The 26,497-nt window shown below is 44.8% G+C and overlaps 2 protein-coding genes and 35 non-coding genes across 37 annotated transcripts in view; 1 reads left to right on the top strand and 36 right to left on the bottom strand.

Moving 5' to 3' along the window:
- The window catches only part of LOC133015150 (histone H2A-like), a 543,969-nt gene that overhangs the window by 68,176 nt on the left and 449,296 nt on the right, over nucleotides 1-26,497 (bottom strand). The gene's annotated exons all lie outside the window — the stretch shown is intronic.
- The window catches only part of LOC133015316 (histone H2AX-like), a 179,894-nt gene that overhangs the window by 60,993 nt on the left and 92,404 nt on the right, over nucleotides 1-26,497 (top strand). The gene's annotated exons all lie outside the window — the stretch shown is intronic.
- On the bottom strand, nucleotides 506-669 carry LOC133017052 (U1 spliceosomal RNA). The gene has a single exon (XR_009682395.1). It is a non-coding gene; the product is annotated as a U1 spliceosomal RNA (small nuclear RNA).
- Nucleotides 1,250-1,413, bottom strand: LOC133016732 (U1 spliceosomal RNA). Its single transcript, XR_009682089.1, has one exon. It is a non-coding gene; the product is annotated as a U1 spliceosomal RNA (small nuclear RNA).
- LOC133016720 (U1 spliceosomal RNA) lies at nucleotides 1,994-2,157 on the bottom strand. The gene has a single exon (XR_009682078.1). It is a non-coding gene; the product is annotated as a U1 spliceosomal RNA (small nuclear RNA).
- Nucleotides 2,738-2,901, bottom strand: LOC133017116 (U1 spliceosomal RNA). Its single transcript, XR_009682456.1, has one exon. It is a non-coding gene; the product is annotated as a U1 spliceosomal RNA (small nuclear RNA).
- LOC133017180 (U1 spliceosomal RNA) lies at nucleotides 3,481-3,644 on the bottom strand. The gene has a single exon (XR_009682516.1). It is a non-coding gene; the product is annotated as a U1 spliceosomal RNA (small nuclear RNA).
- LOC133017179 (U1 spliceosomal RNA) lies at nucleotides 4,224-4,387 on the bottom strand. Its single transcript, XR_009682515.1, has one exon. It is a non-coding gene; the product is annotated as a U1 spliceosomal RNA (small nuclear RNA).
- On the bottom strand, nucleotides 4,968-5,131 carry LOC133016707 (U1 spliceosomal RNA). The gene has a single exon (XR_009682067.1). It is a non-coding gene; the product is annotated as a U1 spliceosomal RNA (small nuclear RNA).
- LOC133016695 (U1 spliceosomal RNA) lies at nucleotides 5,712-5,875 on the bottom strand. Its single transcript, XR_009682056.1, has one exon. It is a non-coding gene; the product is annotated as a U1 spliceosomal RNA (small nuclear RNA).
- Nucleotides 6,456-6,619, bottom strand: LOC133017159 (U1 spliceosomal RNA). Its single transcript, XR_009682495.1, has one exon. It is a non-coding gene; the product is annotated as a U1 spliceosomal RNA (small nuclear RNA).
- LOC133017014 (U1 spliceosomal RNA) lies at nucleotides 7,199-7,362 on the bottom strand. The gene has a single exon (XR_009682359.1). It is a non-coding gene; the product is annotated as a U1 spliceosomal RNA (small nuclear RNA).
- Nucleotides 7,943-8,106, bottom strand: LOC133017009 (U1 spliceosomal RNA). Its single transcript, XR_009682354.1, has one exon. It is a non-coding gene; the product is annotated as a U1 spliceosomal RNA (small nuclear RNA).
- On the bottom strand, nucleotides 8,686-8,849 carry LOC133017232 (U1 spliceosomal RNA). The gene has a single exon (XR_009682564.1). It is a non-coding gene; the product is annotated as a U1 spliceosomal RNA (small nuclear RNA).
- On the bottom strand, nucleotides 9,430-9,593 carry LOC133016682 (U1 spliceosomal RNA). Its single transcript, XR_009682043.1, has one exon. It is a non-coding gene; the product is annotated as a U1 spliceosomal RNA (small nuclear RNA).
- LOC133017031 (U1 spliceosomal RNA) lies at nucleotides 10,174-10,337 on the bottom strand. The gene has a single exon (XR_009682375.1). It is a non-coding gene; the product is annotated as a U1 spliceosomal RNA (small nuclear RNA).
- LOC133017115 (U1 spliceosomal RNA) lies at nucleotides 10,918-11,081 on the bottom strand. Its single transcript, XR_009682455.1, has one exon. It is a non-coding gene; the product is annotated as a U1 spliceosomal RNA (small nuclear RNA).
- On the bottom strand, nucleotides 11,662-11,825 carry LOC133016671 (U1 spliceosomal RNA). Its single transcript, XR_009682032.1, has one exon. It is a non-coding gene; the product is annotated as a U1 spliceosomal RNA (small nuclear RNA).
- Nucleotides 12,406-12,569, bottom strand: LOC133017030 (U1 spliceosomal RNA). Its single transcript, XR_009682374.1, has one exon. It is a non-coding gene; the product is annotated as a U1 spliceosomal RNA (small nuclear RNA).
- LOC133017114 (U1 spliceosomal RNA) lies at nucleotides 13,150-13,313 on the bottom strand. Its single transcript, XR_009682454.1, has one exon. It is a non-coding gene; the product is annotated as a U1 spliceosomal RNA (small nuclear RNA).
- Nucleotides 13,894-14,057, bottom strand: LOC133016659 (U1 spliceosomal RNA). The gene has a single exon (XR_009682021.1). It is a non-coding gene; the product is annotated as a U1 spliceosomal RNA (small nuclear RNA).
- On the bottom strand, nucleotides 14,638-14,801 carry LOC133017029 (U1 spliceosomal RNA). The gene has a single exon (XR_009682373.1). It is a non-coding gene; the product is annotated as a U1 spliceosomal RNA (small nuclear RNA).
- Nucleotides 15,382-15,545, bottom strand: LOC133017011 (U1 spliceosomal RNA). Its single transcript, XR_009682356.1, has one exon. It is a non-coding gene; the product is annotated as a U1 spliceosomal RNA (small nuclear RNA).
- Nucleotides 16,126-16,289, bottom strand: LOC133017028 (U1 spliceosomal RNA). The gene has a single exon (XR_009682372.1). It is a non-coding gene; the product is annotated as a U1 spliceosomal RNA (small nuclear RNA).
- LOC133017238 (U1 spliceosomal RNA) lies at nucleotides 16,870-17,033 on the bottom strand. The gene has a single exon (XR_009682570.1). It is a non-coding gene; the product is annotated as a U1 spliceosomal RNA (small nuclear RNA).
- LOC133017195 (U1 spliceosomal RNA) lies at nucleotides 17,613-17,776 on the bottom strand. Its single transcript, XR_009682530.1, has one exon. It is a non-coding gene; the product is annotated as a U1 spliceosomal RNA (small nuclear RNA).
- LOC133017192 (U1 spliceosomal RNA) lies at nucleotides 18,357-18,520 on the bottom strand. The gene has a single exon (XR_009682527.1). It is a non-coding gene; the product is annotated as a U1 spliceosomal RNA (small nuclear RNA).
- LOC133016647 (U1 spliceosomal RNA) lies at nucleotides 19,100-19,263 on the bottom strand. The gene has a single exon (XR_009682010.1). It is a non-coding gene; the product is annotated as a U1 spliceosomal RNA (small nuclear RNA).
- Nucleotides 19,844-20,007, bottom strand: LOC133017051 (U1 spliceosomal RNA). The gene has a single exon (XR_009682394.1). It is a non-coding gene; the product is annotated as a U1 spliceosomal RNA (small nuclear RNA).
- Nucleotides 20,587-20,750, bottom strand: LOC133017178 (U1 spliceosomal RNA). The gene has a single exon (XR_009682514.1). It is a non-coding gene; the product is annotated as a U1 spliceosomal RNA (small nuclear RNA).
- Nucleotides 21,330-21,493, bottom strand: LOC133017010 (U1 spliceosomal RNA). Its single transcript, XR_009682355.1, has one exon. It is a non-coding gene; the product is annotated as a U1 spliceosomal RNA (small nuclear RNA).
- LOC133016635 (U1 spliceosomal RNA) lies at nucleotides 22,074-22,237 on the bottom strand. Its single transcript, XR_009681999.1, has one exon. It is a non-coding gene; the product is annotated as a U1 spliceosomal RNA (small nuclear RNA).
- LOC133017247 (U1 spliceosomal RNA) lies at nucleotides 22,817-22,980 on the bottom strand. Its single transcript, XR_009682578.1, has one exon. It is a non-coding gene; the product is annotated as a U1 spliceosomal RNA (small nuclear RNA).
- LOC133016624 (U1 spliceosomal RNA) lies at nucleotides 23,560-23,723 on the bottom strand. Its single transcript, XR_009681988.1, has one exon. It is a non-coding gene; the product is annotated as a U1 spliceosomal RNA (small nuclear RNA).
- LOC133017092 (U1 spliceosomal RNA) lies at nucleotides 24,304-24,467 on the bottom strand. The gene has a single exon (XR_009682432.1). It is a non-coding gene; the product is annotated as a U1 spliceosomal RNA (small nuclear RNA).
- On the bottom strand, nucleotides 25,048-25,211 carry LOC133017200 (U1 spliceosomal RNA). The gene has a single exon (XR_009682534.1). It is a non-coding gene; the product is annotated as a U1 spliceosomal RNA (small nuclear RNA).
- Nucleotides 25,791-25,954, bottom strand: LOC133016612 (U1 spliceosomal RNA). Its single transcript, XR_009681977.1, has one exon. It is a non-coding gene; the product is annotated as a U1 spliceosomal RNA (small nuclear RNA).

Here is a 26,497-nt window from a genome sequence, read left to right as displayed (position 1 = left end):
CACACAATCCAAAGGCCTTCAGTATCACATCATCCCCTTTTGGTAAAGGACTTGTTGAAGTGAAGCAAACACTTGTGTGAAATGAGTGAAGCAAACACTTGTGTGAAATGACATTGAATTACTTTATCACTGTTCTGGTCTCCAGCCCTTTTGTTCCCCTCGCAAAACAGAGTAAGCCTCGATGAAAAGCAGCCAGGTAAGTCCTGGCCGTCTCTGATAAATCACCACAAAGCCCAAAGACATAACAACTTTGTCTCAGAGACAACACAAACTGCAATAAATTGGCAAAAATCAGCATACAGGCAGTACAAGAATTTCTAGCAAACATTACTTATCAAAACAGTACACTTGGAACAGGAGTGAACCCGTCTATTTGCTGTTAAATTATACTTCTACCACAATCAGTGGCATTAGTGAGTGCATTGTGTTGGAAAAAACATGCACTACAACCAAACCTATAAAATAGGCCCAGTGTCAGGCTCTTATTGCAATTGAACATGATGATCAGGGGAGAGCGCGGACGCAGTCCCCCACTACCACAAATTATGCAGTCGAGATTCCCACATTTGGGGAATTCGCACGGGTCAGCACAACCGAAGTGCAATGGCTGAGCCTCGCCCTGGGTGACCCACCTTCATGATCATGGTATCTCCCCTGCCAGGTAAGTATGAGTTGGAAGCATTGGAGACAGGCTCTTGTTTCTCAGACACAGTTGCTTGGCTCACGGTGCCTCCCATGCATATTCACACAATCCAAAGGCCTTCAGTATCACATCATCCCCTTTTGGTAAAGGACTTGTTGAAGTGAAGCAAACACTTGTGTGAAATGAGTGAAGCAAACACTTGTGTGAAATGACATTGAATTACTTTATCAATGTTCTGGTCTCCAGCCCTTTTGTTCCCCTTGCAAAAAAGAGTAAGCCTCGATGAAAAGCAGCCAGGCAAGTCCTGGCCGTCTCTGATAAATCACCACAAAGCCCAAAGACATAACAACTTTGTCTCAGAGACAACACAAACTGCAATAAATTGGCAAAAATCAGCATACAGGCAGTACAAGAATTTCTAGCAATCATTACTTATCAAAACAGCACACTTTGAACAGGAGTGACCCCGTCTATTTGCTGTTAAATTATACTTATACCACAATCAGTGGCATTAGTGAGTGCATTGTGTTGGAAAAAACATGCACTACAACCAAACCTATAAAATAGGCCCAGTGTCAGGCTCTTATTGCAATTGAACATGATGATCAGGGGAGAGCGCGGACGCAGTCCCCCACTACCACAAATTATGCAGTCGAGATTCCCACATTTGGGGAATTCGCACGGGTCAGCACAACCGAAGTGCAATGGCTGAGCCTCGCCCTGGGTGAACCACCTTCATGATCATGGTATCTCCCCTGCCAGGTAAGTATGAGTTGGAGGCATTGGAGACAGGCTCTTGTTTCTCAGACACAGTTGCTTGGCTCACGGTGCCTCCCATGCATATTCACACAATCCAAAGGCCTTCAGTATCACATCATCCCCTTTTGGTAAAGGACTTGTTGAAGTGAAGCAAACACTTGTGTGAAATGAGTGAAGCAAACACTTGTGTGAAATGACATTGAATTACTTTATCACTGTTCTGGTCTCCAGCCCTTTTGTTCCCCTTGCAAAACAGAGTAAGCCTCGATGAAAAGCAGCCAGGTAAGTCCTGGCCGTCTCTGATAAATCACCACAAAGCCCAAAGACATAACAACTTTGTCTCAGAGACAACACAAACTGCAATAAATTGGCAAAAATCAGCATACAGGCAGTACAAGAATTTCTAGCAATCATTACTTATCAAAACAGCACACTTTGAACAGGAGTGACCCCGTCTATTTGCTGTTAAATTATACTTATACCACAATCAGTGGCATTAGTGAGTGCATTGTGTTGGAAAAAACATGCACTACAACCAAACCTATAAAATAGGCCCAGTGTCAGGCTCTTATTGCAATTGAACATGATGATCAGGGGAGAGCGCGGACGCAGTCCCCCACTACCACAAATTATGCAGTCGAGATTCCCACATTTGGGGAATTCGCACGGGTCAGCACAACCGAAGTGCAATGGCTGAGCCTCGCCCTGGGTGAACCACCTTCATGATCATGGTATCTCCCCTGCCAGGTAAGTATGAGTTGGAGGCATTGGAGACAGGCTCTTGTTTCTCAGACACAGTTGCTTGGCTCACGGTGCCTCCCATGCATATTCACACAATCCAAAGGCCTTCAGTATCACATCATCCCCTTTTGGTAAAGGACTTGTTGAAGTGAAGCAAACACTTGTGTGAAATGAGTGAAGCAAACACTTGTGTGAAATGACATTGAATTACTTTATCACTGTTCTGGTCTCCAGCCCTTTTGTTCCCCTTGCAAAACAGAGTAAGCCTCGATGAAAAGCAGCCAGGTAAGTCCTGGCCGTCTCTGATAAATCACCACAAAGCCCAAAGACATAACAACTTTGTCTCAGAGACAACACAAACTGCAATAAATTGGCAAAAATCAGCATACAGGCAGTACAAGAATTTCTAGCAATCATTACTTATCAAAACAGCACACTTGGAACAGGAGTGACCCCGTCTATTTGCTGTTAAATTATACTTCTACCACAATCTGTGGCATTAGTGAGTGCATTGTGTTGGAAAAAACATGCACTACAACCAAACCTATAAAATAGGCCCAGTGTCAGGCTCTTATTGCAATTGAACATGATGATCAGGGGAGAGCGCGGACGCAGTCCCCCACTTCCACAAATTATGCAGTCGAGATTCCCACATTTGGGGAATTCGCACGGGTCAGCACAACCGAAGTGCAATGGCTGAGCCTCGCCCTGGGTGACCCACCTTCATGATCATGGTATCTCCCCTGCCAGGTAAGTATGAGTTGGAAGCATTGGAGACAGGCTCTTGTTTCTCAAACACAGGTGCTTGGCTCACGGTGCCTCCCATGCATATTCACACAATCCAAAGGCCTTCAGTATCACATCATCCCCTTTTGGTAAAGGACTTGTTGAAGTGAAGCAAACACTTGTGTGAAATGAGTGAAGCAAACACTTGTGTGAAATGACATTGAATTACTTTATCACTGTTCTGGTCTCCAGCCCTTTTGTTCCCCTCGCAAAACAGAGTAAGCCTCGATGAAAAGCAGCCAGGTAAGTCCTGGCCGTCTCTGATAAATCACCACAAAGCCCAAAGACATAACAACTTTGTCTCAGAGACAACACAAACTGCAATAAATTGGCAAAAATCAGCATACAGGCAGTACAAGAATTTCTAGCAAACATTACTTATCAAAACAGCACACTTGGAACAGGAGTGAACCCGTCTATTTGCTGTTAAATTATACTTCTACCACAATCAGTGGCATTAGTGAGTGCATTGTGTTGGAAAAAACATGCACTACAACCAAACCTATAAAATAGGCCCAGTGTCAGGCTCTTATTGCATTTGACGTGATGATCAGGGGAGAGCGCGGACGCAGTCCCCCACTACCACAAATTATGCAGTCGAGATTCCCACATTTGGGGAATTCACACGGGTCAGCACAACCGAAGTGCAATGGCTGAGCCTCGCCCTGGGTGACCCACCTTCATGATCATGGTATCTCCCCTGCCAGGTAAGTATGAGTTGGAAGCATTGGAGACAGGCTCTTGTTTCTCAGACACAGTTGCTTGGCTCACGGTGCCTCCCATGCATATTCACACAATCCAAAGGCCTTCAGTATCACATCATCCCCTTTTGGTAAAGGACTTGTTGAAGTGAAGCAAACACTTGTGTGAAATGAGTGAAGCAAACACTTGTGTGAAATGACATTGAATTACTTTATCAATGTTCTGGTCTCCAGCCCTTTTGTTCCCCTTGCAAAAAAGAGTAAGCCTCGATGAAAAGCAGCCAGGCAAGTCCTGGCCGTCTCTGATAAATCACCACAAAGCCCAAAGACATAACAACTTTGTCTCAGAGACAACACAAACTGCAATAAATTGGCAAAAATCAGCATACAGGCAGTACAAGAATTTCTAGCAATCATTACTTATCAAAACAGCACACTTTGAACAGGAGTGACCCCGTCTATTTGCTGTTAAATTATACTTCTACCACAATCAGTGGCATTAGTGAGTGCATTGTGTTGGAAAAAACATGCACTACAACCAAACCTATAAAATAGGCCCAGTGTCAGGCTCTTATTGCATTTGACGTGATGATCAGGGGAGAGCGCGGACGCAGTCCCCCACTACCACAAATTATGCAGTCGAGATTCCCACATTTGGGGAATTCACACGGGTCAGCACAACCGAAGTGCAATGGCTGAGCCTCGCCCTGGGTGACCCACCTTCATGATCATGGTATCTCCCCTGCCAGGTAAGTATGAGTTGGAAGCATTGGAGACAGGCTCTTGTTTCTCAGACACAGTTGCTTGGCTCACGGTGCCTCCCATGCATATTCACACAATCCAAAGGCCTTCAGTATCACATCATCCCCTTTTGGTAAAGGACTTGTTGAAGTGAAGCAAACACTTGTGTGAAATGAGTGAAGCAAACACTTGTGTGAAATGACATTGAATTACTTTATCAATGTTCTGGTCTCCAGCCCTTTTGTTCCCCTTGCAAAAAAGAGTAAGCCTCGATGAAAAGCAGCCAGGCAAGTCCTGGCCGTCTCTGATAAATCACCACAAAGCCCAAAGACATAACAACTTTGTCTCAGAGACAACACAAACTGCAATAAATTGGCAAAAATCAGCATACAGGCAGTACAAGAATTTCTAGCAATCATTACTTATCAAAACAGCACACTTTGAACAGGAGTGACCCCGTCTATTTGCTGTTAAATTATACTTCTACCACAATCAGTGGCATTAGTGAGTGCATTGTGTTGGAAAAAACATGCACTACAACCAAACCTATAAAATAGGCCCAGTGTCAGGCTCTTATTGCAATTGAACATGATGATCAGGGGAGAGCGCGGACGCAGTCCCCCACTACCACAAATTATGCAGTCGAGATTCCCACATTTGGGGAATTCGCACGGGTCAGCACAACCGAAGTGCAATGGCTGAGCCTCGCCCTGGGTGAACCACCTTCATGATCATGGTATCTCCCCTGCCAGGTAAGTATGAGTTGGAAGCATTGGAGACAGGCTCTTGTTTCTCAGACACAGTTGTTTGGCTCACGGTGCCTCCCATGCATATTCACACAATCCAAAGGCCTTCAGTATCACATCATCCCCTTTTGGTAAAGGACTTGTTGAAGTGAAGCAAACACTTGTGTGAAATGAGTGAAGCAAACACTTGTGTGAAATGACATTGAATTACTTTATCACTGTTCTGGTCTCCAGCCCTTTTGTTCCCCTCGCAAAACAGAGTAAGCCTCGATGAAAAGCAGCCAGGTAAGTCCTGGCCGTCTCTGATAAATCACCACAAAGCCCAAAGACATAACAACTTTGTCTCAGAGACAACACAAACTGCAATAAATTGGCAAAAATCAGCATACAGGCAGTACAAGAATTTCTAGCAAACATTACTTATCAAAACAGCACACTTGGAACAGGAGTGACCCCGTCTATTTGCTGTTAAATTATACTTCTACCACAATCAGTGGCATTAGTGAGTGCATTGTGTTGGAAAAAACATGCACTACAACCAAACCTATAAAATAGGCCCAGTGTCAGGCTCTTATTGCAATTGAACATGATGATCAGGGGAGAGCGCGGACGCAGTCCCCCACTACCACAAATTATGCAGTCGAGATTCCCACATTTGGGGAATTCGCACGGGTCAGCACAACCGAAGTGCAATGGCTGAGCCTCGCCCTGGGTGAACCACCTTCATGATCATGGTATCTCCCCTGCCAGGTAAGTATGAGTTGGAGGCATTGGAGACAGGCTCTTGTTTCTCAGACACAGTTGCTTGGCTCACGGTGCCTCCCATGCATATTCACACAATCCAAAGGCCTTCAGTATCACATCATCCCCTTTTGGTAAAGGACTTGTTGAAGTGAAGCAAACACTTGTGTGAAATGAGTGAAGCAAACACTTGTGTGAAATGACATTGAATTACTTTATCACTGTTCTGGTCTCCAGCCCTTTTGTTCCCCTCGCAAAACAGAGTAAGCCTCGATGAAAAGCAGCCAGGTAAGTCCTGGCCGTCTCTGATAAATCACCACAAAGCCCAAAGACATAACAACTTTGTCTCAGAGACAACACAAACTGCAATAAATTGGCAAAAATCAGCATACAGGCAGTACAAGAATTTCTAGCAAACATTACTTATCAAAACAGCACACTTGGAACAGGAGTGACCCCGTCTATTTGCTGTTAAATTATACTTCTACCACAATCAGTGGCATTAGTGAGTGCATTGTGTTGGAAAAAACATGCACTACAACCAAACCTATAAAATAGGCCCAGTGTCAGGCTCTTATTGCAATTGAACATGATGATCAGGGGAGAGCGCGGACGCAGTCCCCCACTTCCACAAATTATGCAGTCGAGATTCCCACATTTGGGGAATTCGCACGGGTCAGCACAACCGAAGGGCAATGGCTGAGCCTCGCCCTGGGTGAACCACCTTCATGATCATGGTATCTCCCCTGCCAGGTAAGTATGAGTTGGAAGCATTGGAGACAGGCTCTTGTTTCTCAGACACAGTTGCTTGGCTCACGGTGCATCCCATGCATATTCACACAATCCAAAGGCCTTCAGTATCACATCATCCCCTTTTGGTAAAGGACTTGTTGAAGTGAAGCAAACACTTGTGTGAAATGATGGAAGCAAACACTTGTGTGAAATGACATTGAATTACTTTATCACTGTTCTGGTCTCCAGCCCTTTTGTTCCCCTCGCAAAACAGAGTAAGCCTCGATGAAAAGCAGCCAGGTAAGTCCTGGCCGTCTCTGATAAATCACCACAAAGCCCAAAGACATAACAACTTTGTCTCAGAGACAACACAAACTGCAATAAATTGGCAAAAATCAGCATACAGGCAGTACAAGAAATTCTAGCAAACATTACTTATCAAAACAGCACACTTGGAACAGGAGTGACCCCGTCTATTTGCTGTTAAATTATACTTCTACCATAATCAGTGGCATTAGTGAGTGCATTGTGTTGGAAAAAACATGCACTACAACCAAACTATAAAATAGGCCCAGTGTCAGGCTCTTATTGCAATTGAACATGATGATCAGGGGAGAGCGCGGACGCAGTCCCCCACTACCACAAATTATGCAGTCGAGATTGCCACATTTGGGGAATTCGCACGGGTCAGCACAACCGAAGTGCAATGGCTGAGCCTCGCCCTGGGTGAACCACCTTCATGATCATGGTATCTCCCCTGCCAGGTAAGTATGAGTTGGAAGCATTGGAGACAGGCTCTTGTTTCTCAGACACAGTTGCTTGGCTCACGGTGCCTCCCATGCATATTCACACAATCCAAAGGCCTTCAGTATCACATCATCCCCTTTTGGTAAAGGACTTGTTGAAGTGAAGCAAACACTTGTGTGAAATGAGTGAAGCAAACACTTGTGTGAAATGACATTGAATTACTTTATCACTGTTCTGGTCTCCAGCCCTTTTGTTCCCCTCGCAAAACAGAGTAAGCCTCGATGAAAAGCAGCCAGGTAAGTCCTGGCCGTCTCTGATAAATCACCACAAAGCCCAAAGACATAACAACTTTGTCTCAGAGACAACACAAACTGCAATAAATTGGCAAAAATCAGCATACAGGCACTACAAGAATTTCTAGCAATCATTACTTATCAAAACAGCACACTTGGAACAGGAGTGACCCCGTCTATTTGCTGTTAAATTATACTTCTACCACAATCAGTGGCATTAGTGAGTGCATTGTGTTGGAAAAAACATGCACTACAACCAAACCTATAAAATAGGCCCAGTGTCAGGCTCTTATTGCAATTGAACATGATGATCAGGGGAGAGCGCGGACGCAGTCCCCCACTACCACAAATTATGCAGTCGAGATTCCCACATTTGGGAAATTCGCACGGGTCAGCACAACCGAAGTGCAATGGCTGAGCCTCGCCCTGGGTGAACCACCTTCATGATCATGGTATCTCCCCTGCCAGGTAAGTATGAGTTGGAGGCATTGGAGACAGGCTCTTGTTTCTCAGACACAGTTGCTTGGCTCACGGTGCCTCCCATGCATATTCACACAATCCAAAGGCCTTCAGTATCACATCATCCCCTTTTGGTAAAGGACTTGTTGAAGTGAAGCAAACACTTGTGTGAAATGAGTGAAGCAAACACTTGTGTGAAATGACATTGAATTACTTTATCACTGTTCTGGTCTCCAGCCCTTTTGTTCCCCTCGCAAAACAGAGTAAGCCTCGATGAAAAGCAGCCAGGTAAGTCCTGGCCGTCTCTGATAAATCACCACAAAGCCCAAAGACATAACAACTTTGTCTCAGAGACAACACAAACTGCAATAAATTGGCAAAAATCAGCATACAGGCAGTACAAGAATTTCTAGCAAACATTACTTATCAAAACAGCACACTTGGAACAGGAGTGAACCCGTCTATTTGCTGTTAAATTATACTTCTACCACAATCAGTGGCATTAGTGAGTGCATTGTGTTGGAAAAAACATGCACTACAACCAAACCTATAAAATAGGCCCAGTGTCAGGCTCTTATTGCATTTGACGTGATGATCAGGGGAGAGCGCGGACGCAGTCCCCCACTACCACAAATTATGCAGTCGAGATTCCCACATTTGGGGAATTCACACGGGTCAGAACAACCGAAGTGCAATGGCTGAGCCTCGCCCTGGGTGACCCACCTTCATGATCATGGTATCTCCCCTGCCAGGTAAGTATGAGTTGGAAGCATTGGAGACAGGCTCTTGTTTCTCAGACACAGTTGCTTGGCTCACGGTGCCTCCCATGCATATTCACACAATCCAAAGGCCTTCAGTATCACATCATCCCCTTTTGGTAAAGGACTTGTTGAAGTGAAGCAAACACTTGTGTGAAATGAGTGAAGCAAACACTTGTGTGAAATGACATTGAATTACTTTATCAATGTTCTGGTCTCCAGCCCTTTTGTTCCCCTTGCAAAAAAGAGTAAGCCTCGATGAAAAGCAGCCAGGCAAGTCCTGGCCGTCTCTGATAAATCACCACAAAGCCCAAAGACATAACAACTTTGTCTCAGAGACAACACAAACTGCAATAAATTGGCAAAAATCAGCATACAGGCAGTACAAGAATTTCTAGCAATCATTACTTATCAAAACAGCACACTTTGAACAGGAGTGACCCCGTCTATTTGCTGTTAAATTATACTTCTACCACAATCAGTGGCATTAGTGAGTGCATTGTGTTGGAAGAAACATGCACTACAACCAAACCTATAAAATAGGCCCAGTGTCAGGCTCTTATTGCAATTGAACATGATGATCAGGGGAGAGCGCGGACGCAGTCCCCCACTACCACAAATTATGCAGTCGAGATTCCCACATTTGGGGAATTCGCACGGGTCAGCACAACCGAAGTGCAATGGCTGAGCCTCGCCCTGGGTGAACCACCTTCATGATCATGGTATCTCCCCTGCCAGGTAAGTATGAGTTGGAAGCATTGGAGACAGGCTGTTGTTTCTCAGACACAGTTGTTTGGCTCACGGTGCCTCCCATGCATATTCACACAATCCAAAGGCCTTCAGTATCACATCATCCCCTTTTGGTAAAGGACTTGTTGAAGTGAAGCAAACACTTGTGTGAAATGAGTGAAGCAAACACTTGTGTGAAATGACATTGAATTACTTTATCACTGTTCTGGTCTCCAGCCCTTTTGTTCCCCTCGCAAAACAGAGTAAGCCTCGATGAAAAGCAGCCAGGTAAGTCCTGGCCGTCTCTGATAAATCACCACAAAGCCCAAAGACATAACAACTTTGTCTCAGAGACAACACAAACTGCAATAAATTGGCAAAAATCAGCATACAGGCAGTACAAGAATTTCTAGCAAACATTACTTATCAAAACAGCACACTTGGAACAGGAGTGACCCCGTCTATTTGCTGTTAAATTATACTTCTACCACAATCAGTGGCATTAGTGAGTGCATTGTGTTGGAAAAAACATGCACTACAACCAAACCTATAAAATAGGCCCAGTGTCAGGCTCTTATTGCAATTGAACATGATGATCAGGGGAGAGCGCGGACGCAGTCCCCCACTTCCACAAATTATGCAGTCGAGATTCCCACATTTGGGGAATTCGCACGGGTCAGCACAACCGAAGTGCAATGGCTGAGCCTCGCCCTGGGTGAACCACCTTCATGATCATGGTATCTCCCCTGCCAGGTAAGTATGAGTTGGAAGCATTGGAGACAGGCTCTTGTTTCTCAGACACAGTTGCTTGGCTCACGGTGCATCCCATGCATATTCACACAATCCAAAGGCCTTCAGTATCACATCATCCCCTTTTGGTAAAGGACTTGTTGAAGTGAAGCAAACACTTGTGTGAAATGAGTGAAGCAAACACTTGTGTGAAATGACATTGAATTACTTTATCACTGTTCTGGTCTCCAGCCCTTTTGTTCCCCTCGCAAAACAGAGTAAGCCTCGATGAAAAGCAGCCAGGTAAGTCCTGGCCGTCTCTGATAAATCACCACAAAGCCCAAAGACATAACAACTTTGTCTCAGAGACAACACAAACTGCAATAAATTGGCAAAAATCAGCATACAGGCAGTACAAGAATTTCTAGCAAACATTACTTATCAAAACAGCACACTTGGAACAGGAGTGACCCCGTCTATTTGCTGTTAAATTATACTTCTACCACAATCAGTGGCATTAGTGAGTGCATTGTGTTGGAAAAAACATGCACTACAACCAAACCTATAAAATAGGCCCAGTGTCAGGCTCTTATTGCAATTGAACATGATGATCAGGGGAGAGCGCGGACGCAGTCCCCCACTTCCACAAATTATGCAGTCGAGATTCCCACATTTGGGGAATTCGCACGGGTCAGCACAACCGAAGTGCAATGGCTGAGCCTCGCCCTGGGTGACCCACCTTCATGATCATGGTATCTCCCCTGCCAGGTAAGTATGAGTTGGAAGCATTGGAGACAGGCTCTTGTTTCTCAGACACAGTTGCTTGGCTCACGGTGCCTCCCATGCATATTCACACAATCCAAAGGCCTTCAGTATCACATCATCCCCTTTTGGTAAAGGACTTGTTGAAGTGAAGCAAACACTTGTGTGAAATGAGTGAAGCAAACACTTGTGTGAAATGACATTGAATTACTTTATCAATGTTCTGGTCTCCAGCCCTTTTGTTCCCCTTGCAAAAAAGAGTAAGCCTCGATGAAAAGCAGCCAGGCAAGTCCTGGCCGTCTCTGATAAATCACCACAAAGCCCAAAGACATAACAACTTTGTCTCAGAGACAACACAAACTGCAATAAATTGGCAAAAATCAGCATACAGGCAGTACAAGAATTTCTAGCAATCATTACTTATCAAAACAGCACACTTTGAACAGGAGTGACCCCGTCTATTTGCTGTTAAATTATACTTCTACCACAATCAGTGGCATTAGTGAGTGCATTGTGTTGGAAAAAACATGCACTACAACCAAACCTATAAAATAGGCCCAGTGTCAGGCTCTTATTGCAATTGAACATGATGATCAGGGGAGAGCGCGGACGCAGTCCCCCACTACCACAAATTATGCAGTCGAGATTCCCACATTTGGGGAATTCGCACGGGTCAGCACAACCGAAGTGCAATGGCTGAGCCTCGCCCTGGGTGAACCACCTTCATGATCATGGTATCTCCCCTGCCAGGTAAGTATGAGTTGGAAGCATTGGAGACAGGCTCTTGTTTCTCAGACACAGTTGCTTGGCTCACGGTGCCTCCCATGCATATTCACACAATCCAAAGGCCTTCAGTATCACATCATCCCCTTTTGGTAAAGGACTTGTTGAAGTGAAGCAAACACTTGTGTGAAATGAGTGAAGCAAACACTTGTGTGAAATGACATTGAATTACTTTATCACTGTTCTGGTCTCCAGCCCTTTTGTTCCCCTCGCAAAACAGAGTAAGCCTCGATGAAAAGCAGCCAGGTAAGTCCTGGCCGTCTCTGATAAATCACCACAAAGCCCAAAGACATAACAACTTTGTCTCAGAGACAACACAAACTGCAATAAATTGGCAAAAATCAGCATACAGGCAGTACAAGAATTTCTAGCAAACATTACTTATCAAAACAGCACACTTGGAACAGGAGTGACCCCGTCTATTTGCTGTTAAATTATACTTCTACCACAATCAGTGGCATTAGTGAGTGCATTGTGTTGGAAAAAACATGCACTACAACCAAACCTATAAAATAGGCCCAGTGTCAGGCTCTTATTGCAATTGAACATGATGATCAGGGGAGAGCGCGGACGCAGTCCCCCACTTCCACAAATTATGCAGTCGAGATTCCCACATTTGGGGAATTCGCACGGGTCAGCACAACCGAAGTGCAATGGCTGAGCCTCGCCCTGGGTGAACCACCTTCATGATCATGGTATCTCCCCTGCCAGGTAAGTATGATTTGGAAGCATTGGAGACAGGCTCTTGTTTCTCAGACACAGTTGCTTGGCTCACGGTGCCTCCCATGCATATTCACACAATCCAAAGGCCTTCAGTATCACATCATCCCCTTTTGGTAAAGGACTTGTTGAAGTGAAGCAAACACTTGTGTGAAATGAGTGAAGCAAACACTTGTGTGAAATGACATTGAATTACTTTATCAATGTTCTGGTCTCCAGCCCTTTTGTTCCCCTTGCAAAAAAGAGTAAGCCTCGATGAAAAGCAGCCAGGCAAGTCCTGGCCGTCTCTGATAAATCACCACAAAGCCCAAAGACATAACAACTTTGTCTCAGAGACAACACAAACTGCAATAAATTGGCAAAAATCAGCATACAGGCAGTACAAGAATTTCTAGCAAACATTACTTATCAAAACAGCACACTTGGAACAGGAGTGACCCCGTCTATTTGCTGTTAAATTATACTTCTACCACAATCAGTGGCATTAGTGAGTGCATTGTGTTGGAAAAAACATGCACTACAACCAAACCTATAAAATAGGCCCAGTGTCAGGCTCTTATTGCAATTGAACATGATGATCAGGGGAGAGCGCGGACGCAGTCCCCCACTTCCACAAATTATGCAGTCGAGATTCCCACATTTGGGGAATTCGCACGGGTCAGCACAACCGAAGTGCAATGGCTGAGCCTCGCCCTGGGTGACCCACCTTCATGATCATGGTATCTCCCCTGCCAGGTAAGTATGAGTTGGAAGCATTGGAGACAGGCTCTTGTTTCTCAGACACAGTTGCTTGGCTCACGGTGCCTCCCATGCATATTCACACAATCCAAAGGCCTTCAGTATCACATCATCCCCTTTTGGTAAAGGACTTGTTGAAGTGAAGCAAACACTTGTGTGAAATGAGTGAAGCAAACACTTGTGTGAAATGACATTGAATTACTTTATCAATGTTCTGGTCTCCAGCCCTTTTGTTCCCCTTGCAAAAAAGAGTAAGCCTCGATGAAAAGCAGCCAGGCAAGTCCTGGCCGTCTCTGATAAATCACCACAAAGCCCAAAGACATAACAACTTTGTCTCAGAGACAACACAAACTGCAATAAATTGGCAAAAATCAGCATACAGGCAGTACAAGAATTTCTAGCAATCATTACTTATCAAAACAGCACACTTTGAACAGGAGTGACCCCGTCTATTTGCTGTTAAATTATACTTCTACCACAATCAGTGGCATTAGTGAGTGCATTGTGTTGGAAAAAACATGCACTACAACCAAACCTATAAAATAGGCCCAGTGTCAGGCTCTTATTGCAATTGAACATGATGATCAGGGGAGAGCGCGGACGCAGTCCCCCACTACCACAAATTATGCAGTCGAGATTCCCACATTTGGGGAATTCGCACGGGTCAGCACAACCGAAGTGCAATGGCTGAGCCTCGCCCTGGGTGAACCACCTTCATGATCATGGTATCTCCCCTGCCAGGTAAGTATGAGTTGGAAGCATTGGAGACAGGCTCTTGTTTCTCAGACACAGTTGCTTGGCTCACGGTGCCTCCCATGCATATTCACACAATCCAAAGGCCTTCAGTATCACATCATCCCCTTTTGGTAAAGGACTTGTTGAAGTGAAGCAAACACTTGTGTGAAATGAGTGAAGCAAACACTTGTGTGAAATGACATTGAATTACTTTATCACTGTTCTGGTCTCCAGCCCTTTTGTTCCCCTCGCAAAACAGAGTAAGCCTCGATGAAAAGCAGCCAGGTAAGTCCTGGCCGTCTCTGATAAATCACCACAAAGCCCAAAGACATAACAACTTTGTCTCAGAGACAACACAAACTGCAATAAATTGGCAAAAATCAGCATACAGGCAGTACAAGAATTTCTAGCAAACATTACTTATCAAAACAGCACACTTGGAACAGGAGTGACCCCGTCTATTTGCTGTTAAATTATACTTCTACCACAATCAGTGGCATTAGTGAGTGCATTGTGTTGGAAAAAACATGCACTACAACCAAACCTATAAAATAGGCCCAGTGTCAGGCTCTTATTGCAATTGAACATGATGATCAGGGGAGAGCGCGGACGCAGTCCCCCACTTCCACAAATTATGCAGTCGAGATTCCCACATTTGGGGAATTCGCACGGGTCAGCACAACCGAAGTGCAATGGCTGAGCCTCGCCCTGGGTGAACCACCTTCATGATCATGGTATCTCCCCTGCCAGGTAAGTATGATTTGGAAGCATTGGAGACAGGCTCTTGTTTCTCAGACACAGTTGCTTGGCTCACGGTGCCTCCCATGCATATTCACACAATCCAAAGGCCTTCAGTATCACATCATCCCCTTTTGGTAAAGGACTTGTTGAAGTGAAGCAAACACTTGTGTGAAATGAGTGAAGCAAACACTAGTGTGAAATGACATTGAATTACTTTATCAATGTTCTGGTCTCCAGCCCTTTTGTTCCCCTTGCAAAAAAGAGTAAGCCTCGATGAAAAGCAGCCAGGCAAGTCCTGGCCGTCTCTGATAAATCACCACAAAGCCCAAAGACATAACAACTTTGTCTCAGAGACAACACAAACTGCAATAAATTGGCAAAAATCAGCATACAGGCAGTACAAGAATTTCTAGCAATCATTACTTATCAAAACAGCACACTTTGAACAGGAGTGACCCCGTCTATTTGCTGTTAAATTATACTTCTACCACAATCAGTGGCATTAGTGAGTGCATTGTGTTGGAAAAAACATGCACTACAACCAAACCTATAAAATAGGCCCAGTGTCAGGCTCTTATTGCAATTGAACATGATGATCAGGGGAGAGCGCGGACGCAGTCCCCCACTACCACAAATTATGCAGTCGAGATTCCCACATTTGGGGAATTCGCACGGGTCAGCACATCCGAAGTGCAATGGCTGAGCCTCGCCCTGGGTGAACCACCTTCATGATCATGGTATCTCCCCTGCCAGGTAAGTATGAGTTGGAAGCATTGGAGACAGGCTCTTGTTTCTCAGACACAGTTGTTTGGCTCACGGTGCCTCCCATGCATATTCACACAATCCAAAGGCCTTCAGTATCACATCATCCCCTTTTGGTAAAGGACTTGTTGAAGTGAAGCAAACACTTGTGTGAAATGAGTGAAGCAAACACTTGTGTGAAATGACATTGAATTACTTTATCACTGTTCTGGTCTCCAGCCCTTTTGTTCCCCTCGCAAAACAGAGTAAGCCTCGATGAAAAGCAGCCAGGTAAGTCCTGGCCGTCTCTGATAAATCACCACAAAGCCCACAGACATAACAACTTTGTCTCAGAGACAACACAAACTGCAATAAATTGGCAAAAATCAGCATACAGGCAGTACAAGAATTTCTAGCAAACATTACTTATCAAAACAGCACACTTGGAACAGGAGTGACCCCGTCTATTTGCTGTTAAATTATACTTCTACCACAATCAGTGGCATTAGTGAGTGCATTGTGTTGGAAAAAACATGCACTACAACCAAACCTATAAAATAGGCCCAGTGTCAGGCTCTTATTGCAATTGAACATGATGATCAGGGGAGAGCGCGGACGCAGTCCCCCACTTCCACAAATTATGCAGTCGAGATTCCCACATTTGGGGAATTCGCACGGGTCAGCACAACCGAAGTGCAATGGCTGAGCCTCGCCCTGGGTGAACCACCTTCATGATCATGGTATCTCCCCTGCCAGGTAAGTATGAGTTGGAAGCATTGGAGACAGGCTCTTGTTTCTCAGACACAGTTGCTTGGCTCACGGTGCATCCCATGCATATTCACACAATCCAAAGGCCTTCAGTATCACATCATCCCCTTTTGGTAAAGGACTTGTTGAAGTGAAGCAAACACTTGTGTGAAATGAGTGAAGCAAACACTTGTGTGAAATGACATTGAATTACTTTATCACTGTTCTGGTCTCCAGCCCTTTTGTTCCCCTCGCAAAACAGAGTAAGCCTCGATGAAAAGCAGCCAGGTAAGTCCTGGCCGTCTCTGATAAATCACCACAAAGCCCAAAGACATAACAACTTTGTCTCAGAGACAACACAAACTGCAATAAATTGGCAAAAATCAGCATACAGGCAGTACAAGAATTTCTAGCAAACATTACTTATCAAAACAGCACACTTGGAACAGGAGTGACCCCGTCTATTTGCTGTTAAATTATACTTCTACCACAATCAGTGGCATTAGTGAGTGCATTGTGATGGAAAAAACATGCACTACAACCAAACCTATAAAATAGGCCCAGTGTCAGGCTCTTATTGCAATTGAACATGATGATCAGGGGAGAGCGCGGACGCAGTCCCCCACTTCCACGAATTATGCAGTCGAGATTCCCACATTTGGGGAATTCGCACGGGTCAGCACAACCGAAGGGCAATGGCTGAGCCTCGCCCTGGGTGAACCACCTTCATGATCATGGTATCTCCCCTGCCAGGTAAGTATGAGTTGGAAGCATTGGAGACAGGCTCTTGTTTCTCAGACACAGTTGCTTGGCTCACGGTGCATCCCATGCATATTCACACAATCCAAAGGCCTTCAGTATCACATCATCCCCTTTTGGTAAAGGACTTGTTGAAGTGAAGCAAACACTTGTGTGAAATGATGGAAGCAAACACTTGTGTGAAATGACATTGAATTACTTTATCACTGTTCTGGTCTCCAGCCCTTTTGTTCCCCTCGCAAAACAGAGTAAGCCTCGATGAAAAGCAGCCAGGTAAGTCCTGGCCGTCTCTGATAAATCACCACAAAGCCCAAAGACATAACAACTTTGTCTCAGAGACAACACAAACTGCAATAAATTGGCAAAAATCAGCATACAGGCACTACAAGAAATTCTAGCAAACATTACTTATCAAAACAGCACACTTGGAACAGGAGTGACCCCGTCTATTTGCTGTTAAATTATACTTCTACCATAATCAGTGGCATTAGTGAGTGCATTGTGTTGGAAAAAACATGCACTACAACCAAACTATAAAATAGGCCCAGTGTCAGGCTCTTATTGCAATTGAACATGATGATCAGGGGAGAGCGCGGACGCAGTCCCCCACTACCACAAATTATGCAGTCGAGATTGCCACATTTGGGGAATTCGCACGGGTCAGTACCACCGAAGTGCAATGGCTGAGCCTCGCCCTGGGTGAACCACCTTCATGATCATGGTATCTCCCCTGCCAGGTAAGTATGAGTTGGAAGCATTGGAGACAGGCTCTTGTTTCTCAGACACAGTTGCTTGGCTCACGGTGCCTCCCATGCATATTCACACAATCCAAAGGCCTTCAGTATCACATCATCCCCTTTTGGTAAAGGACTTGTTGAAGTGAAGCAAACACTTGTGTGAAATGAGTGAAGCAAACACTTGTGTGAAATGACATTGAATTACTTTATCACTGTTCTGGTCTCCAGCCCTTTTGTTCCCCTCGCAAAACAGAGTAAGCCTCGATGAAAAGCAGCCAGGTAAGTCCTGGCCGTCTCTGATAAATCACCACAAAGCCCAAAGACATAACAACTTTGTCTCAGAGACAACACAAACTGCAATAAATTGGCAAAAATCAGCATACAGGCAGTACAAGAATTTCTAGCAATCATTACTTATCAAAACAGCACACTTGGAACAGGAGTGACCCCGTCTATTTGCTGTTAAATTATACTTCTACCACAATCAGTGGCATTAGTGAGTGCATTGTGTTGGAAAAAACATGCACTACAACCAAACCTATAAAATAGGCCCAGTGTCAGGCTCTTATTGCAATTGAACATGATGATCAGGGCAGAGCGCGGACGCAGTCCCCCACTACCACAAATTATGCAGTCGAGATTCCCACATTTGGGGAATTCGCACGGGTCAGCACAACCGAAGTGCAATGGCTGAGCCTCGCCCTGGGTGAACCACCTTCATGATCATGGTATCTCCCCTGCCAGGTAAGTATGAGTTGGAGGCATTGGAGACAGGCTCTTGTTTCTCAGACACAGTTGCTTGGCTCACGGTGCCTCCCATGCATATTCACACAATCCAAAGGCCTTCAGTATCACATCATCCCCTTTTGGTAAAGGACTTGTTGAAGTGAAGCAAACACTTGTGTGAAATGAGTGAAGCAAACACTTGTGTGAAATGACATTGAATTACTTTATCACTGTTCTGGTCTCCAGCCCTTTTGTTCCCCTCGCAAAACAGAGTAAGCCTCGATGAAAAGCAGCCAGGTAAGTCCTGGCCGTCTCTGATAAATCACCACAAAGCCCAAAGACATAACAACTTTGTCTCAGAGACAACACAAACTGCAATAAATTGGCAAAAATCAGCATACAGGCAGTACAAGAAATTCTAGCAAACATTACTTATCAAAACAGCACACTTGGAACAGGAGTGACCCCGTCTAATTGCTGTTAAATTATACTTCTACCATAATCAGTGGCATTAGTGAGTGCATTGTGTTGGAAAAAACATGCACTACAACCAAACTATAAAATAGGCCCAGTGTCAGGCTCTTATTGCAATTGAACATGATGATCAGGGGAGAGCGCGGACGCAGTCCCCCACTACCACAAATTATGCAGTCGAGATTCCCACATTTGGGGAATTCGCACGGGTCAGCACAACCGAAGTGCAATGGCTGAGCCTCGCCCTGGGTGAACCACCTTCATGATCATGGTATCTCCCCTGCCAGGTAAGTATGAGTTGGAAGCATTGGAGACAGGCTCTTGTTTCTCAGACACAGTTGCTTGGCTCACGGTGCCTCCCATGCATATTCACACAATCCAAAGGCCTTCAGTATCACATCATCCCCTTTTGGTAAAGGACTTGTTGAAGTGAAGCAAACACTTGTGTGAAATGAGTGAAGCAAACACTTGTGTGAAATGACATTGAATTACTTTATCACTGTTCTGGTCTCCAGCCCTTTTGTTCCCCTCGCAAAACAGAGTAAGCCTCGATGAAAAGCAGCCAGGTAAGTCCTGGCCGTCTCTGATAAATCACCACAAAGCCCAAAGATATAACAACTTTGTCTCAGAGACAACACAAACTGCAATAAATTGGCAAAAATCAGCATACAGGCAGTACAAGAATTTCTAGCAAACATTACTTATCAAAACAGCACACTTGGAACAGGAGTGAACCCGTCTATTTGCTGTTAAATTATACTTCTACCACAATCAGTGGCATTAGTGAGTGCATTGTGTTGGAAAAAACATGCACTACAACCAAACCTATAAAATAGGCCCAGTGTCAGGCTCTTATTGCAATTGAACATGATGATCAGGGGAGAGCGCGGACGCAGTCCCCCACTACCACAAATTATGCAGTCGAGATTCCCACATTTGGGGAATTCGCACGGGTCAGCACAACCGAAGTGCAATGGCTGAGCCTCGCCCTGGGTGACCCACCTTCATGATCATGGTATCTCCCCTGCCAGGTAAGTATGAGTTGGAAGCATTGGAGACAGGCTCTTGTTTCTCAAACACAGTTGCTTGGCTCACGGTGCCTCCCATGCATATTCACACAATCCAAAGGCCTTCAGTATCACATCATCCCCTTTTGGTAAAGGACTTGTTGAAGTGAAGCAAACACTTGTGTGAAATGAGTGAAGCAAACACTTGTGTGAAATGACATTGAATTACTTTATCACTGTTCTGGTCTCCAGCCCTTTTGTTCCCCTCGCAAAACAGAGTAAGCCTCGATGAAAAGCAGCCAGGTAAGTCCTGGCCGTCTCTGATAAATCACCACAAAGCCCAAAGACATAACAACTTTGTCTCAGAGACAACACAAACTGCAATAAATTGGCAAAAATCAGCATACAGGCAGTACAAGAATTTCTAGCAAACATTACCTATCAAAGCAGCACACTTGGAACAGGAGTGAACCCGTCTATTTGCTGTTAAATTATACTTCTACCACAATCAGTGGCATTAGTGAGTGCATTGTGTTGGAAAAAACATGCACTACAACCAAACCTATAAAATAGGCCCAGTGTCAGGCTCTTATTGCATTTGACGTGATGATCAGGGGAGAGCGCGGACGCAGTCCCCCACTACCACAAATTATGCAGTCGAGATTCCCACATTTGGGGAATTCACACGGGTCAGCACAACCGAAGTGCAATGGCTGAGCCTCGCCCTGGGTGACCCACCTTCATGATCATGGTATCTCCCCTGCCAGGTAAGTATGAGTTGGAAGCATTGGAGACAGGCTCTTGTTTCTCAGACACAGTTGCTTGGCTCACGGTGCCTCCCATGCATATTCACACAATCCAAAGGCCTTCAGTATCACATCATCCCCTTTTGGTAAAGGACTTGTTGAAGTGAAGCAAACACTTGTGTGAAATGAGTGAAGCAAACACTTGTGTGAAATGACATTGAATTACTTTATCACTGTTCTGGTCTCCAGCCCTTTTGTTCCCCTCGCAAAACAGAGTAAGCCTCGATGAAAAGCAGCCAGGTAAGTCCTGGCCGTCTCTGATAAATCACCACAAAGCCCAAAGACATAACAACTTTGTCTCAGAGACAACACAAACTGCAATAAATTGGCAAAAATCAGCATACAGGCAGTACAAGAAATTCTAGCAAACATTACTTATCAAAACAGCACACTTGGAACAGGAGTGACCCCGTCTAATTGCTGTTAAATTATACTTCTACCATAATCAGTGGCATTAGTGAGTGCATTGTGTTGGAAAAAACATGCACTACAACCAAACTATAAAATAGGCCCAGTGTCAGGCTCTTATTGCAATTGAACATGATGATCAGGGGAGAGCGCGGACGCAGTCCCCCACTACCACAAATTATGCAGTCGAGATTCCCACATTTGGGGAATTCGCACGGGACAGCACAACCGAAGTGCAATGGCTGAGCCTCGCCCTGGGTGAACCACCTTCATGATCATGGTATCTCCCCTGCCAGGTAAGTATGAGTTGGAAGCATTGGAGACAGGCTCTTGTTTCTCAGACACAGTTGCTTGGCTCACGGTGCCTCCCATGCATATTCACACAATCCAAAGGCCTTCAGTATCACATCATCCCCTTTTGGTAAAGGACTTGTTGAAGTGAAGCAAACACTTGTGTGAAATGAGTGAAGCAAACACTTGTGTGAAATGACATTGAATTACTTTATCACTGTTCTGGTCTCCAGCCCTTTTGTTCCCCTCGCAAAACAGAGTAAGCCTCGATGAAAAGCAGCCAGGTAAGTCCTGGCCGTCTCTGATAAATCACCACAAAGCCCAAAGATATAACAACTTTGTCTCAGAGACAACACAAACTGCAATAAATTGGCAAAAATCAGCATACAGGCAGTACAAGAATTTCTAGCAAACATTACTTATCAAAACAGCACACTTGGAACAGGAGTGAACCCGTCTATTTGCTGTTAAATTATACTTCTACCACAATCAGTGGCATTAGTGAGTGCATTGTGTTGGAAAAAACATGCACTACAACCAAACCTATAAAATAGGCCCAGTGTCAGGCTCTTATTGCAATTGAACATGATGATCAGGGGAGAGCGCGGACGCAGTCCCCCACTACCACAAATTATGCAGTCGAGATTCCCACATTTGGGGAATTCGCACGGGTCAGCACAACCGAAGTGCAATGGCTGAGCCTCGCCCTGGGTGAACCACCTTCATGATCATGGTATCTCCCCTGCCAGGTAAGTATGAGTTGGAAGCATTGGAGACAGGCTCTTGTTTCTCAGACACAGTTGCTTGGCTCACGGTGCATCCCATGCATATTCACACAATCCAAAGGCCTTCAGTATCACATCATCCCCTTTTGGTAAAGGACTTGTTGAAGTGAAGCAAACACTTGTGTGAAATGATGGAAGCAAACACTTGTGTGAAATGACATTGAATTACTTTATCACTGTTCTGGTCTCCAGCCCTTTTGTTCCCCTCGCAAAACAGAGTAAGCCTCGATGAAAAGCAGCCAGGTAAGTCCTGGCCGTCTCTGATAAATCACCACAAAGCCCAAAGACATAACAACTTTGTCTCAGAGACAACACAAACTGCAATAAATTGGCAAAAATCAGCATACAGGCAGTACAAGAAATTCTAGCAAACATTACTTATCAAAACAGCACACTTGGAACAGGAGTGACCCCGTCTATTTGCTGTTAAATTATACTTCTACCATAATCAGTGGCATTAGTGAGTGCATTGTGTTGGAAAAAACATGCACTACAACCAAACTATAAAATAGGCCCAGTGTCAGGCTCTTATTGCAATTGAACATGATGATCAGGGGAGAGCGCGGACGCAGTCCCCCACTACCACAAATTATGCAGTCGAGATTCCCACATTTGGGGAATTCGCACAGGTCAGCACAATCGAAGTGCAATGGCTGAGCCTCGCCCTGGGTGACCCACCTTCATGATCATGGTATCTCCCCTGCCAGGTAAGTATGAGTTGGAAGCATTGGAGACAGGCTCTTGTTTCTCAGACACAGTTGCTTGGCTCACGGTGCCTCCCATGCATATTCACACAATCCAAAGGCCTTCAGTATCACATCATCCCCTTTTGGTAAAGGACTTGTTGAAGTGAAGCAAACACTTGTGTGAAATGAGTGAAGCAAACACTTGTGTGAAATGACATTGAATTACTTTATCACTGTTCTGGTCTCCAGCCCTTTTGTTCCCCTCGCAAAACAGAGTAAGCCTCGATGAAAAGCAGCCAGGTAAGTCCTGGCCGTCTCTGATAAATCACCACAAAGCCCAAAGACATAACAACTTTGTCTCAGAGACAACACAAACTGCAATAAATTGGCAAAAATCAGCATACAGGCAGTACAAGAAATTCTAGCAAACATTACTTATCAAAACAGCACACTTGGAACAGGAGTGACCCCGTCTAATTGCTGTTAAATTATACTTCTACCATAATCAGTGGCATTAGTGAGTGCATTGTGTTGGAAAAAACATGCACTACAACCAAACTTTAAAATAGGCCCAGTGTCAGGCTCTTATTGCAATTGAACATGATGATCAGGGGAGAGCGCGGACGCAGTCCCCCACTACCACAAATTATGCAGTCGAGATTCCCACATTTGGGGAATTCGCACGGGTCAGCACAACCGAAGTGCAATGGCTGAGCCTCGCCCTGGGTGAACCACCTTCATGATCATGGTATCTCCCCTGCCAGGTAAGTATGAGTTGGAAGCATTGGAGACAGGCTCTTGTTTCTCAGACACAGTTGCTTGGCTCACGGTGCCTCCCATGCATATTCACACAATCCAAAGGCCTTCAGTATCACATCATCCCCTTTTGGTAAAGGACTTGTTGAAGTGAAGCAAACACTTGTGTGAAATGAGTGAAGCAAACACTTGTGTGAAATGACATTGAATTACTTTATCACTGTTCTGGTCTCCAGCCCTTTTGTTCCCCTCGCAAAACAGAGTAAGCCTCGATGAAAAGCAGCCAGGTAAGTCCTGGCCGTCTCTGATAAATCACCACAAAGCCCAAAGATATAACAACTTTGTCTCAGAGACAACACAAACTGCAATAAATTGGCAAAAATCAGCATACAGGCAGTACAAGAATTTCTAGCAAACATTACTTATCAAAACAGCACACTTGGAACAGGAGTGAACCCGTCTATTTGCTGTTAAATTATACTTCTACCACAATCAGTGGCATTAGTGAGTGCATTGTGTTGGAAAAAACATGCACTACAACCAAACCTATAAAATAGGCCCAGTGTCAGGCTCTTATTGCAATTGAACATGATGATCAGGGGAGAGCGCGGACGCAGTCCCCCACTACCACAAATTATGCAGTCGAGATTCCCACATTTGGGGAATTCGCACGGGTCAGCACAACCGAAGTGCAATGGCTGAGCCTCGCCCTGGGTGAACCACCTTCATGATCAGGGTATCTCCCCTGCCAGGTAAGTATGAGTTGCAAGCATTGGAGACAGGCTCTTGTTTCTCAGACACAGTTGCTTGGCTCACGGTGCATCCCATGCATATTCACACAATCCAAAGGCCTTCAGTATCACATCATCCCCTTTTGGTAAAGGACTTGTTGAAGTGAAGCAAACACTTGTGTGAAATGAGTGAAGCAAACACTTGTGTGAAATGACATTGAATTACTTTATCACTGTTCTGGTCTCCAGCCCTTTTGTTCCCCTCGCAAAACAGAGTAAGCCTCGATGAAAAGCAGCCAGGTAAGTCCTGGCCGTCTCTGATAAATCACCACAAAGCCCAAAGACATAACAACTTTGTCTCAGAGACAACACAAACTGCAATAAATTGGCAAAAATCAGCATACAGGCAGTACAAGAATTTCTAGCAAACATTACTTATCAAAACAGCACACTTGGAACAGGAGTGACCCCGTCTATTTGCTGTTAAATTATACTTCTACCACAATCAGTGGCATTAGTGAGTGCATTGTGTTGGAAAAAACATGCACTACAACCAAACCTATAAAATAGGCCCAGTGTCAGGCTCTTATTGCAATTGAACATGATGATCAGGGGAGAGCGCGGACGCAGTCCCCCACTTCCACAAATTATGCAGTCGAGATTCCCACATTTGGGGAATTCGCACGGGTCAGCACAACCGAAGGGCAATGGCTGAGCCTCGCCCTGGGTGAACCACCTTCATGATTATGGTATCTCCCCTGCCAGGTAAGTATGAGTTGGAAGCATTGGAGACAGGCTCTTGTTTCTCAGACACAGTTGCTTGGCTCACGGTGCATCCCATGCATATTCACACAATCCAAAGGCCTTCAGTATCACATCATCCCCTTTTGGTAAAGGACTTGTTGAAGTGAAGCAAACACTTGTGTGAAATGATGGAAGCAAACACTTGTGTGAAATGACATTGAATTACTTTATCACTGTTCTGGTCTCCAGCCCTTTTGTTCCCCTCGCAAAACAGAGTAAGCCTCGATGAAAAGCAGCCAGGTAAGTCCTGGCCGTCTCTGATAAATCACCACAAAGCCCAAAGACATAACAACTTTGTCTCAGAGACAACACAAACTGCAATAAATTGGCAAAAATCAGCATACAGGCAGTACAAGAAATTCTAGCAAACATTACTTATCAAAACAGCACACTTGGAACAGGAGTGACCCCGTCTAATTGCTGTTAAATTATACTTCTACCATAATCAGTGGCATTAGTGAGTGCATTGTGTTGGAAAAAACATGCACTACAACCAAACTATAAAATAGGCCCAGTGTCAGGCTCTTATTGCAATTGAACATGATGATCAGGGGAGAGCGCGGACGCAGTCCCCCACTACCACAAATTATGCAGTCGAGATTCCCACATTTGGGGAATTCGCACGGGTCAGCACAACCGAAGTGCAATGGCTGAGCCTCGCCCTGGGTGAACCACCTTCATGATCATGGTATCTCCCCTGCCAGGTAAGTATGAGTTGGAAGCATTGGAGACAGGCTCTTGTTTCTCAGACACAGTTGCTTGGCTCACGGTGCCTCCCATGCATATTCACACAATCCAAAGGCCTTCAGTATCACATCATCCCCTTTTGGTAAAGGACTTGTTGAAGTGAAGCAAACACTTGTGTGAAATGAGTGAAGCAAACACTTGTGTGAAATGACATTGAATTACTTTATCACTGTTCTGGTCTCCAGCCCTTTTGTTCCCCTCGCAAAACAGAGTAAGCCTCGATGAAAAGCAGCCAGGTAAGTCCTGGCCGTCTCTGATAAATCACCACAAAGCCCAAAGACATAACAACTTTGTCTCAGAGACAACACAAACTGCAATAAATTGGCAAAAATCAGCATACAGGCAGTACAAGAATTTCTAGCAAACATTACTTATCAAAACAGCACACTTGGAACAGGAGTGAACCCGTCTATTTGCTGTTAAATTATACTTCTACCACAATCAGTGGCATTAGTGAGTGCATTGTGTTGGAAAAAACATGCACTACAACCAAACCTATAAAATAGGC

The sequence above is a fragment of the Limanda limanda genome, chromosome 12, assembly GCF_963576545.1.
Source record: "Limanda limanda chromosome 12, fLimLim1.1, whole genome shotgun sequence".
Taxonomy (NCBI): Eukaryota; Metazoa; Chordata; class Actinopteri; order Pleuronectiformes; family Pleuronectidae; genus Limanda; species Limanda limanda.
The sequence above is the reverse complement of the archived record's forward strand: the minus strand, read 5'-3'. Positions and strand labels throughout refer to the sequence as shown.